The sequence below is a fragment of the Cavia porcellus genome, unplaced genomic scaffold (assembly GCF_034190915.1).
Source record: "Cavia porcellus strain 051 isolate PalLab524CR breed Dunkin Hartley unplaced genomic scaffold, mCavPor4.1 scaffold_10, whole genome shotgun sequence".
Classification (NCBI taxonomy): Eukaryota; Metazoa; Chordata; class Mammalia; order Rodentia; family Caviidae; genus Cavia; species Cavia porcellus.
Window position 1 is genome coordinate 62,729,048 of NW_026947493.1, and position 13,657 is coordinate 62,742,704.

General features: G+C 33.5%; 1 long non-coding RNA gene across 3 annotated transcripts in view; it reads left to right on the top strand.

Moving 5' to 3' along the window:
- Positions 1-13,657, top strand: part of LOC101788745 (uncharacterized) — a 93,178-nt gene that overhangs the window by 28,631 nt on the left and 50,890 nt on the right. The window lies entirely within an intron of this gene.

Sequence of the window (13,657 nt, forward strand, 5' to 3'; positions counted from 1 at the left end):
TAAAACTATGTCTCACTGAAAATTTGAGATACTTTGGTGTTTTTGATAGTTGTCCATTTTAATAAAGATGATCTAATGTGTTATTGTCCTTTTAAAGAATTAAATGAGATTGCAAGACTTTCAAATATAACAATAAACTTTTCCATGGCCATATTATTTGAAAATATTATTTTAATGAATAGAATTTGTCTTCATGTTAGTGCGTAAATGCAAGTCCTTTTAAACAAATCAATTAGAGAGTATAGTACATATGATTTTTCTTTTTATTTCCTAAAGCTCACTTTTCCCTCTCCTGCTAAAAGTCATGTTACACATTTAATTATTTAGTTCTGTGTTAGTCTTTTGATAGTGAACAGAAATCAGATATTTATTTAATGCATCCGGCATTAATTCCACTTCATTATCATTTACGCAGACTTCATTGAGGATGATTTTATTTTCTTCTTTTCAGTTTTCCTTTACTTAATTCTGATTATTTTCATGGATCATTGATGTAATCAAGAATAATGTGATTAACTAAAGAAGAGAAAACCATGAATGTTATCCTTTTTTAAATTCTAGTTAGAGTTAATAATCTCCAGACTATGTAATCCTAGTATAATTATCATCAAGTAACAATGACAAAAATAAAATGCTCTGGATTTTCATTATAATATTTGTTAAGAATTCTTAAAATCCTGTAGGGTATTATGTGTGTTTTATTATGTAATTCAGATGAATACCTCTTGGCTGTTTGTATTTCCTGTTGGATTTAACAAGCATATCCAAATGGAATTGTGTTGATCTATGTTCAATAAGCCTGGAGGACAGAAAAGCCAACTTTTCTTACAGTATATTGCTGGTTTTTGTAACTTTGAAAGATCTGAAGGCTTCTGATTTTTAAAAAAAATTACTTATTCTCATCAATTGTTTAGTCTCTACAAAGATTTTTCATCTCATTTTCATTTTGTGATTAGTCAGTCACAATTGTTCTTACTGAGAATTTTACTCTGTATGTAGCAACCATCTTATTTTTAATTTCCTCATTCATTGATGTCTTCTTCATGATTTAACTTTATTTCAATTTGTATTTAGTTTCCACTTCCAATGGAAGGCTTGTCCATTTTAGACAATCTGTGTTAGGAAAGTATAACGCTTAATAACAAAACGAGGCTGCCAGAAGCACCCACAAGAGATCTGTATTTCTCCAAGAGAGGAAAGTGTTCCCTAGTCCTTTTTATTTTTCAAACCTTATCTAGTAACATACTGATTATAAATCACAGGGGACTATGAGATTGGGAAAATTGGAAGGTGAAGGTTTTAGGCAATGAAAAAGTCTCCTCCATATAAATACTATGAAAGTTTAATCTTTTGAATTAGGTTTGGGACATTATATGGTCTGTTCCTATGGTAAGGATCAAAAATTTTTATTAAGATCAGAAATACTTGGTCACTGTATTTTCCCGCATAGCTCAGGATTCTGATAGAGTAAGGGCAGCAAAATAAATGTGATGGTAGAAAAAGTGGGTTGGGAGAAAATAATACTGTTAGTGAGAATGTTTTTTTAGTTCTTTGGCTCTCTTTACTGATATGTTGTTCATTGTATATCAGTATGATAACTGATTTCTGATATTTTCATGCTTTCTGAAAATGCTTCTGTGACTCATGAAAACCAGCGCTTGTTCTACTGCTATTTGGGGGAATTGTTATTCACTTGTTAATGGCCAGAAGCAGGGAAAAGGAAGCTGAGTTTATGCTAAAGAGAAATTTGCCAAGGTCTCATACCCTTTAATTTATACTGAGTACATTGATCTATGACATCACTAAATCGATTTAACCCCTTTTGCTTTTATCCTAAGATTAACCTTTTGAAACAGAAAATTTAAGTCACTTGCCACTGATCAAATTTTGTTAGTGGGGACATATGATCCAGGTCTTCCAAGCTCCATTTTAGGCGAAACCCAGGTTCTCAGATATTCTATACTTATTCTACAATTTCTCATATGTTAAAGAATTATGTTTTCTTTCGATTTTAGTTTTCCAGTCTCTTTCTCACCCACACACCTCAGTTATAATTGAGTTGCAGACAGAACTAAATCGATACCTCTCAGGAACTGTAACCTCCACCTACCCATGTTAACAAGTTTTTTCCCTTCATCCACAACTGCAGGCAGTGATAAATGTGTAGTTCAATTGACTCCTTTACATCCCAGGCTTAAATTCATAATGGAACTGTCAGTCAATAAGACACTGTTTGGTGGTCACCGTCTAACTAAAGATATGTTTTTTCTGAATGCCTGTCAGTGTGTCCCAGAAGATAATATTTTAAACTTCTGAATGCTTGATACATGACTTTAATTATATAGAATTAGTAATAAAAGTCAAAGATTTCCACAGGGATAGTTTTTTCTCTAAAACAGACAAATAAATTTTTCATGACATAAATACTGATTCATGACAACCAAGTTCTGTAGGAAATCACTTTCAATAATTACTTAGGATGTACGTTCCATCAAAACACTTACAGTGGGCATGGTGTTGCATGCCTGTAATCCCAGCACTTGGGAGAATGAGGTAGAAGGACTGCTGCAAGGTTAAGGACAGCCTGGGCTACATAGTGAGTTCAAGACCAGCCTGAATTCCACAGGGAACACCTGTCTCAAAAACCAAAACAAAACAAAGAAAATCCTACATGCTATGTCTCAGACAGCATGGAAATATATTTTGTGGCTGTGGAAAAAAGTAAGTGTAAGGTTGAATTTAGAAAAATTAACATTTCTAGATATAATTTAGACATATAAGAATAAGTGAATCTGAACAGAAAAGAATATAATCTTATTTGCTGGGTTCTTAAGTATAATGAAAAGAGAGAGGTCAGCCTCCACAGACATGCAAAGAACTACATCTAGCTTGCTTTACCTACTACTGGACTGCACATTTTATGTTTTAATTTAAAACTTTGGTTGAGAATTTCCTACTATTGTAAGTATGTTTGGAAACTAACATATTCATGTGACCTCTAAATGGAATAAGTGCTTTGTAAAGGTAATAAACTTGAATGTGGAAATGATTCTGATCAAAAGATAGAAATATATTAAAACTGAAATTTTGATGACATTCTATTAATGTTAAAGCATAACTCTCATCTAGTTTGGAGGCATTTTAATCAGTGTTTTTAAGTGCATTTTAATATTTCAATACTCTAATTCCATTTAAATAAGACGAATTCTGAACTTTAACAATGTTTTTGCTATGTTAATATATAAAATTTTAAAGGTACCTTGTGTTATTCTTTCACATTTTTATTATGTCAAGCAAAGACTCACTGACTACAAAATAAATGTCTTAAAATGCTACCTACTGATGCATTTTGAAGATTTTCTATAATGTATCATTGTGACTTGTCTGTGACAAAGATTATCATATTTTTCTATAGGCTCAAGTTTTTATCATTAGTGTCTGTCACTAAAAGAACTCACAGTGTTAGATAACTAGATAATTAAAATACTGCAATGATCTTCTGAAGAACTTGCTCAACCTATGGCCCTCTCTCTCTTTTTAAAATTTTATTTTAAAGAGTATAAAATAGAACAAAATAAAACAGAATAAAACCGATCAAAACTAAACAATGAAAGTGATACAGGATTTCAAAACAAGATAATAGGAAATTAACAATAGCTATCATAATGCCTTGTGTTATTTTCAAAATAGCTTTCTAGTCTATCAGACATAGATGTGTAAAATTAAACTAACACAAGAACTATGTTGATTCTTTATTTTAGTCGGTATTTTTTCAGAAATTTCAGGTGTGTAACTTCCAATTTCTACTATGTCTATGTCTGCTGAACTTGTATTGTGTGAGCTGAAGGTCTAAGATTGTATTTTGCTCCTTTGTCTTAACATTTTCCTGTATTTATCCAAATCAGCCCATTGCTGCATCCCAGGTGTTTCCTGCATTGCTGCCAGTCCCACGGTACAGAGCATTGCACTGGGCACCTGGGCTCTTTTGGGTTCCTATGGTGGTAGAGAGTCATGTGTCACTGATTCACCAATGCTCCTCCAGTGGCAGCAGGGCCTCGAAGCACGACTTCTTCTCTGGACCATTTCTTAAAATTGCCAGATCTCTCTGGGTAGCTGGCATGGGGCCTTGGAGCATGGCTTCTTCTTATAAGTTTATTTGTTCACAGGTTTGATTTCAGCTGTGATATTTCTTTGCTGATTTTCTGTCTAGTAGATATGTCAATGACAATGGGTATTGAAATATCCTGTTACAATTGTGTCATTGTTTACTTGATTTACCACATCTACCAGTAACTGTCTTACATAGTTGGGTGTTCTTTTTTTTTTTTTTTTTTTTTTTTTTTTTTTTAATTTAAGAGGAAAAAGAGAAAAACACAAAACAAACCAAAGCGGCGTAAGGGTACACGCAATACAGAACTACAAAACAAAACAAAACAAAACAAAACAAAAAACCATAACAGTAAGAAATTTCCTGCTAGTAGATTACACACTATTTTCTTGAAAATAGTTCCTCAAATCACAGTATCAAAGAACACAAGGTGGACATTCAAACAGGGAGACTGCAAACAGCTGTGTTCAATGTTCCAAAAACATTGATAAAGTCAGCTATTTAACACCCCCAAACACACTTGCTGTTATAGTGGGTGCATATATATTTATGATTGTTATGGCATTTGTGCTTTCTCCAACTTCCTCACTGACACAAATCAATCTTATGTTGTTCTTCTTTGCTTCATCTTGTAGCTATAGGATTGATTTGTCCGTATCTCTTGTTATTTTAAAGACATCTTTGTTTTCATGATCACTAGCTGCAATTTCTGTCTTCAAGATCTGAAGTTTTATGTTTTCCTTCATTAATCTGTTGCATATACTTTCAGTAGAGGTTTTGATCTCCTGGATCTCTGCTTGGATCTGTTTCATGGATTCCTTTTCTCTCCTATGTTGAACATTTTTTTTTGTTTCCAACTTTTTCAAAGTTAATGTATTTTATTTGTAATATCTAATCTTCAAGTATCTAATATCTTTGATTTTAAGCATTGTTTCTTTTTGTACTGAGAGATCATTTTTTTCTGTAGCCTTTTTACTTGTTTTTTCATTCTGTTGTTATCACTTCAGAAAGTTTCAGTGTTTGACTTGTAATTTCATTCATCTTGTTGAGTTCAAGGGCTGTCCTGGGTGGGTTGGAGGTCTGGGGCCACATCCCCTTCTGCATCTTGCCATTCTCTACCTTCTCTTTTTTCTTTTATTGTATATTCTGTGTTGATGCTTGCCAACCTTCCATGATACATAGCTTTACACTAGCATTGAGATCTCTCTCAGGAAGGAAGAGATTTCTGTTCCTCGGGGATGTTTCCAGATGTCATTTGCTCTTTATATCTATCCCAAGAACTTACCTTCTTCTGATATTTACACTTTTGTGATAATGTCCATGTTACATCTCAGAGATGTGCCAGATTGGACCTGATCTTGGCCTCTGGATGTGATGACTGTGACTAGTCTTCTGTCAATGGAATTCTCCAAAGACCAACTGCTTCCTCCTCACTGCTGCGTTAGATGCTTCCATGTTACTGACTTTGTTGATTATTTTGCTTTCCAAAGGTGTATATGTGTGGCTGTGCACCAGGCTGTTGCCTTGGGTTTTGTGGTTTCCATTTGTCTTACAGTCTTCTAGCCATCCCTGCCATAGGGGGAAGGGAGGGATAATGCAGCAGGCCAGGAATGAAAACTCACTGTCTTCCAACTGGCCTCAATGTCCACAATGTAATCTCCCTTCTGTTTGAAATGACCACCACCTATATCCCCTAGTGGGGCTGGGCTCTGAGGGAGGTTTTACTGGTATATTACCTTATTTGTACATTCTTGAAGAGAAGTGCCTCCAAGGGTTCCAAAAGGATTTCTTGAGCCTCTTTTTGTTAACAAAAAACTGACTTGTGATTTAATTTTTAAGGATATTAGTTTGTGGTAATTTTATTGCAAAAGCAAAAAAGTGCATTTTATCACATATTATGTATTTTTATACATTTTAATATGCACAGCAGTCTTGTGAAATGTGCTGGTACTCTGCATAAGGAACAAAATACGTTTTAAAGTTTTTAAAACACATTTGCTCTCCAATCTGGCAATTATCATGACTATTGTTCTTTTTAGCCTATCAGTATCACTCAAAATGTAGATACTTTAGATTTCTTACATAGAGATTTATTTTTAACAGTAATTGTGTTCTACTTCAGATAAATACTGTTTTGTAAGACTCAGATAAAACACATAATATAACCTCAAACTATTGTATATAGATTTACAAAATTTGCTATTTGCATTCAGATAGAAGTAGGGTATCATTTAGCTTCCAGTTACATCTGAAATTTAGGCTCCTCATTGATGGAAATGATACATCTAGTCAATAGCTTCCTGTGATGAATAAAACAAATCAAGTGCATAAATGTACCTATCCAATGCCCACATCATGATAATGTCTCAAAAATAGAATAAATTCACGAGTTTCACTGAATTTATGAATTTCATAAGTTTCATTCTAGTCCTCACATGTCTGGCACATTTGCTGAATGAATTTTTTTTTTTGGACACATTAGTTGATCCCTTTGCTGTCTGGATCCTTATCTACTCAGTAGAAAAGCTGAATCAAATGCATGCCTAGGTCCCTTACATCTCAAAAGTTCTTCCAGAATAGAGATATAAAGAACACTCCTGCAGAAAATGAATAGATCTAGTGATCTTCATAAAACAGTTATGAGTTTAAGTATAAAATATACTTAAATATTAAGTTTAAAAGTTAAGTATAAAATATACTTCCAAACTTCAAAATGTTAGGTCAGTGATTAATCTTATTAAGTTTCAGGATTTGTCAAATAAGGATAATAACATTCTCTATTTTATAAGTTTCACTTGAAGACTGACATAATGACACAATTCAAGGGCTTCTCAATAATTAATAGCTAGTATTATGTTATGTTAATATTATAATTAGTGTCATTAACAATAACCATGTCATCATTATGATTTTACTACTTTAATTTTAGAATCTGGAACTTTAAAAAATTAGCTGTTACTATGAGATTAGTAAAATTATTATCTAAGCAATATGTATAGTCTAGATTTCAGGAACTGTGGGCCACAAACAGAACACATTTATTCCTTTATACTTAATTTGGGGCAATGTTTATTAAAATGCATACTTAAAGTACCTGAGAAAAATTATTAAATATCTAACATTATTCAGACCACGGAGCTATACTATTGGAAAACAATCTACTTTCATGGAATTTATGGTACGGACAAAGTATTGGGCTATAGAATTTGTATCAGTTAATTATTTTTAATATTTAAAAAACATAATCCACAATTAATAATATAAAAAATAAACAATTAGTATTCCTATCAATTCTGAAGGTTGGCCAGAAGATTCTTCTGCTTTCGATTGGTTTGGGAAGAGGTGGATGATCTCAGATGAACTCAGTCAAATGTTTGGAGGTTAGATGGTCATGCAAGGGCAAAGAAAATGACTTCATCATGAGGGTTTTGTTATGCTGTATCATTAATTCCAAGGTTCTTACCCTTTCTGGTTATTATTCCCATATACAGCGAGACAAAGTGAGGTTCATGTACACACACTTTGTAACACTGTGTTTGCATTGTGTTCACACATCCAAAGCAAATGCAGCTGGGCAAACAAAGACACAGTAGGGGGGTAAAGAAAGGAACAGTGGGGACCTACAGGAAGGACAAAGACAATGGGCTATGAAGGCAATGTGAGCACAGAGGACACTTAAAGTCCAACTGGCTGAGACTACCTGAGGGAGAAACATCGCTCATTAAAAAAAAAAAAAAAAAAAAAAAAAATCAATGTGTAACCTGAGCAAGAAGAAAAAGGGAATTTTCAAACTCATGGGCAAAAATCATGAGGGAATAGAGATTTTAATAAGAGCTGATACTGAATTACTGATGGTTTGGGAGTTGAGGTGTGGTAAGTGGGATCTGATTATGATATTAGAGGCCAGAAAATAAGGACTACTACAGAGTCCAGATCTACTCTGGAGACTAATGCTTACATTAGTGGGAAAATGTATAAAATATTTTTAAAATTTAAAATAACCTTATTATGGATATATTAAGGTTCCAAGAGGACAAATGCATTTGAAAAAAACAGAAACATTGAGTAACAGGCTTTTTCATAACCAAAGCGATTAGATGTTATAGAGCCTGTGTATAGATTTGTGTTATACATGCCAAAGTGCTAGATTTTATACCTTAGAAAGCACAGACATTATCAGACTTTTCAGTTTTCTAGCATTTAAAAGTTCAGAGTTTCATCCTCAGTGAATCAGTCAGAGTATCTTCTATTGTAGTCTGTGTTTGTTTGACTGCCAGGTGAGTAAGTCAGCTATGTGTTAGTCAGAGTTCTCCAGAGAAACAGAAATAATTGAACTAACAGAATAACAGGGGCAGACCTAACAGAATACATATATTACATAGACTTATATGATTAGCAGCAGAATAGTCCCACAATAAATGCCGGAAGTTCAGATACTTAGGAGCCAGCAAAATCTCAGTTTGAAAAGCAGGAAGCCTCAGAAACAGAGGAACCAACAATGGTGCCTAAGTCTGACGTTCAAAGCCTGGAAGACTTTGTTGCAGGTTCATGTTCAATTGCTAAAGATTTTGGAATCTGAATACTGTAGGCAGCATCAGCATCAAAACTTGCCCATCAAGCCCTGTCAATAGTGTGTACCTGTGATATCTCCCCTTTGTCTGCCTGTTAATTTTACCCAGGTTCCATGTTTCCATCACTCAGTTCACTGACCCACATGCCAATGTTTTCTGGAAATAACTCTTGCAGAAACATGCAGAATTTTGCCTTACTAATTCTATAGGTGTCTCGCAATCTCTTCCAAGCTGACAATATGCCTGATTGTCCTGTTTGTTTTTATTTTTATAAAAATGTAATAAGACTAACCTTGGCAATCAAGTGCTGATCATGACTTGCTGAGTGTTGTGAGTAGAGATAGGGAAGGGATAGTAAGGATGGGGGTGGGGAGGATGGCTTTCTCTCCAGGAATATGCCAAGTTCTACTGAAAATATATTAGGGTAAGATGGGATGATTTGGAGCACTCAGACCTGTGGACATCTACCATCCAGAACAGAGTGCCTCCATTTTATTCAAGGAAACACTCTTCTTACCATCAGCAAAGTGAGAAGTTTTGTGTATAGACAAAATCTACACAAATATATTCCACAACTATATTTATTTTTACATTTAACTATAATTTTGAAATATTTTAGATCCTCTTGACTCACTGTATATGAATGTATTTAGATTTATCATCTATGAATATGTCCAAAATTCTTTGTGCTTATTTACACTTATGGATTGCTAGCTATTGCACTGTTCAAATAGCCGATTTGCAGTGCAACAGTTTCATTGTTATTTTTTTAGCAATTCCTGAGAAATGTCTCTGGTTTCAGCACAAATAAAATTTTAAGACTAAGTTAAAGTCTTTCCTATCCATAAACTTCATGATTTTGAACTTCTTTATCATACTTCTCAGTCTTTATCTCTCCAGTTTAAGGACTCTTCATTTGTAGTCTGTCATTATCCAGAAGACTCCTATACCCTTGATCAGGAAGATAAAGGTGAAACTTCACTTCTGAGTCAGGACCTGAAGGAGCTTGATAAGGGACGGCCAAAGTCAGGGATCATTAATCACTATCATGCATGAAACTTTGAAAAAAGTATTAGGAAATGCAGTGTTATCATTTGGGTTTGTCCTTTCTCCTTTTTTCTTTCAAAATTTGAACTCATTTTAGTCACATTAAAGAAATCCTGAATTACTAAAGGTTTGTAAAGAAAATTTGTTTGTGAAATGATACAGTCTCAAAACATATTGATTTTTATAATATATTATTGTATATAGGGTTAAATTGCTTTTGTTTTCATTTTTTGCAGCCAAATTACAAGCACAGAAAGACTTGAAAATCTGAAACTTTCTTAAATTGCTTTTTATGTTTCACAGGAATTTTTATGTTCATCCCATGACTTTTGAGAAATATAGTATTAACCCTCAAATTATATCTAATAGTTCTGCAGTATTATTCATAACAGCTCAGGTCCTGAGAGAATCAATTTAGACATTGTTTCTATACATAAACTTATTGATGTAAATGGTGGATTTAGGGCGTTTTCACAATTAGATAAAGATGAAATTATAGTTGAGAACAAAGAGGGGAGTAAGGAGTATGAGAAAGAGAGAGAGAGGGAGGGAGGGAGAGAAATACAGAGAAAGACACAAAGTCAGAGAAACAGAAACAGAGAGAGAAAAACCAAGAGCAAGCAAAAAGTTCGACATTATTTCTAAGGAACCAGTACTTCTGCTTAGTATAAAGTACTGAAGCATTCAGCAAGCATGAGGATTTGAGGTGGGAGACTGTTGCTGTTATTGGTGTTGAAGTCCTCATCCATGCTCATTGTGCAGTGAGAGCTGGAAATGTACATGAATGATTTTTTCATCAAAATACAAGTAAAGTGCTATAAATAACATGAGTTCATTCTAAACTCATGTAGAAAAAAATAGTGCATATCTAAGAATCTTACAAGAACTGAATTTTGACAGTTTTGTATAGTTATAAGCAAGTAAAAAAATTTAGTGGAGAGATGACATTTTTGTCAATTGGGAAGAAATCATCATATAATTATTTCTTGGTGAATGTTTGTCTCCTACTTTCTCTTCCTTGTGGCAGGTCTTAGAAATATTCATATTATTGGCATCTTTTTCAATCACTCATTTTTAATTTCAGGTTAGTTTTGAATTCATGGATATGACTTTAACAGTGACAATTTTTAAAGGATTGCTCAATAATTACTGTATGACATTTATCTGTCTTTTCTAATCCTTTTTTTTTTTCATAAGTACTAATGAAACCTAAAATAAATTATGGCTTATCTAGGGATCTTAATTGCTATTTCCATGGAACTGCTTTGTATTATCTGGATAAATACACTATTTTATGATTACAATCAAAATAATTGCGTTCACAAATAGTATCCTGTACTCTCTTATATAAATGAATGGAAACTGAAAACAGATTTGTACTGCCACAAAGTTGCTTTAAACTACTTACAAATTGCCTTTTCTTAAATGTAGGTGAATAGTCTTGAGCCCTAAAACTATGAGAAAACTTCTATTACATGTTAAACTACTGCATAAAATTTATGTGGGTAAAATTGATGAAGTTGACAATTTTCAAAATTAATGATATATATTGAATACAACTCCATGAAAAAATGTGACAGATAATGACAGAAATAAAAGGTGTCTGTAGTGTCTAGAACTGACAAAGTATTAACATGTAGACATGTGTTTAGAACTGACAAGGTATTAACATGTATTAAAATGGGAAAAATGGATGAATAAAAGTTTGGAGGGAAGGGAGGCCTAGATGACTAAGTTTATAAAGAGGAACTTCAACACATTAGGAAAATGCAAAGTCGAGGTAAGCAGATGGAAGTTAAACAATATTTAAAATTACTTCATTAGATGACAAATACTAAGATAGCTATCACTAAATCATTATAGCTGTCGGAGATGTACATATGTATGACTGTGCTGAGTCTATATAGCTGCACTTACTGAAATCATGTGTTTATATGCTGTGCAGTGCTTTCGCTCCTGGGTATTTTAGCCTAGCAATGTTTTCATAGAGGTCTAAAATGACAAGTACAGTGATGCTCTCTGCAGCACAAGTCATGATTGCTGGGAGGTGGGGCAACACTGGGTATTAATTAGGACAGTGATATATTTGTGAAAGGCTGAATATCAGTAAAGTAGAATATGAAGCAGTTGCAGGAAAGAAAAATCTAAGTATTCATGGAACAATGTAAATTTCAAAAATTTTATTGAATGACAAATTTGTAAAAGATTAGCTTGTAAATTTAAAACCATATTTCCTCTTCCTCCAAATAGTACGTGCCATGTAGGATCTATTGATACACAAGAACATATTGAATGCATCCGTGTGGGTCCTCATGAGGAAGTAGGATCATAGTGGAGTTATGGACAGATGAGACAAAACTAAAATTAGAAGAAATAGAATATGGAACAAGAGGTCCTGATGGTGTGCAGGGGGACATGTAATAAGATAAAGTAGAAGGGTATGGTGGACTCAACAGTGCTATTGAGAATTAATAAAATATTTGATTGTTACAAATTATTTTTCTTAATATTTGGCCACATTTTAATAAATCAATAAAAGTGAAAATACAAACTACTCCATTAACTTTAAAATAGTCTCTAAAGGCTTTAGTGAATAGATAAAATAAATTTCTAATGCAATCATTCTAACATTGTTTTGACTATGTGATCTTTCACTTTAACACTCATTGATTCACACAGAATATGTTTTAAATTGTATAAGGAAAAGGGTATTAATATGAAAATGTACTTCCAATGAAATATGAACAAAATGATCCCCTTACATCTGTATTAAAACTTGAGTGGGAGCTACATGACCAGTGATGAATAAGTAGCACAATACCAAAATGTTAAAAGCCAAACGAAAAACTTAACACCGGCATTGTGATTTTGATTTAAAGTATTAGAATTTCTTTGTGTATCTGTTTCTGTCTCTGTCTCTGTCTTTCTCTCTCTTTTTCTCCTTTCTTTGTTCCTGCCCCTAAAAAGCAATGGAGTTCACACATACTCATTTAGGGCTGAAATCAATATTTATTGTTAATACTGCTTTTATTTTGTTTCTAAAACTTTCAAATACTCAGTATAATGAGATTTTAAGTAACTGCCTCAGGCAATATAGATTTTGTCATAAATAAGAAATTAGCTATGGTTAAAAGAACAGCCTATTAACACGCAGTGGGCAACTTCTCCGGTTTTTCTTATCCTGAAGATAACGATAGTCTCTGCCATAATCACGTATTTTGTAGGCATCTTGAGACATGTTTGTGGTGCTTGTGTTTTCTTTCTCCTAAATGACATTTTTAACATTTTCAAGCTAGGTTTAGTTTTCATTTCTTCTACCTTGAGACATGATAATAATTTATCTGTAGTAGGGCATATTTCACTGATGCCTAAAGTAATTATTTTTCAATATGGATAACAGAGCTAGTTTTCCACAATAGCTATGGTAGAAGGATTTCAGGATTATAAATATAAGCCTGAAGTCTTTGGCATGTTTGCTTCTTCACACAAACAAAGTGTAAAATCTAACCTGTAAGAGGATAACATTGCTATCTCGCCTAAATCTTTAATGTAAAACACTGTTGAGCCTCTAATTTGTTGTTTTGCTTTTTCAGTTTTCTGTTAATAGGGACATCACTTAATGACTTTGCTCTATTTAAAGTTTTCAAAATTTATTATCATCCAATGTTCACCATACCTGATCTTCCTAGTGCTCAGGTCTTTTGTAATCCAGTCCTTAATGCTGTGACATAATAAGGAGAAGTAAATCTGTGATTTCAGAACTCCTCCAGGGATCCAGAGATTAAAGGTAATTAAGCACCAGGCCAGACTAATAGGACAAGCAAGGAAACTGTGGCTCTGGTTTCGCTATTTGTATATCTGGACTGTCTGAGAGGAGCTAGTGTAATGGAAACACGGAAATCAGGGACTTGTGTGGTTTCTCTTTCCTGCC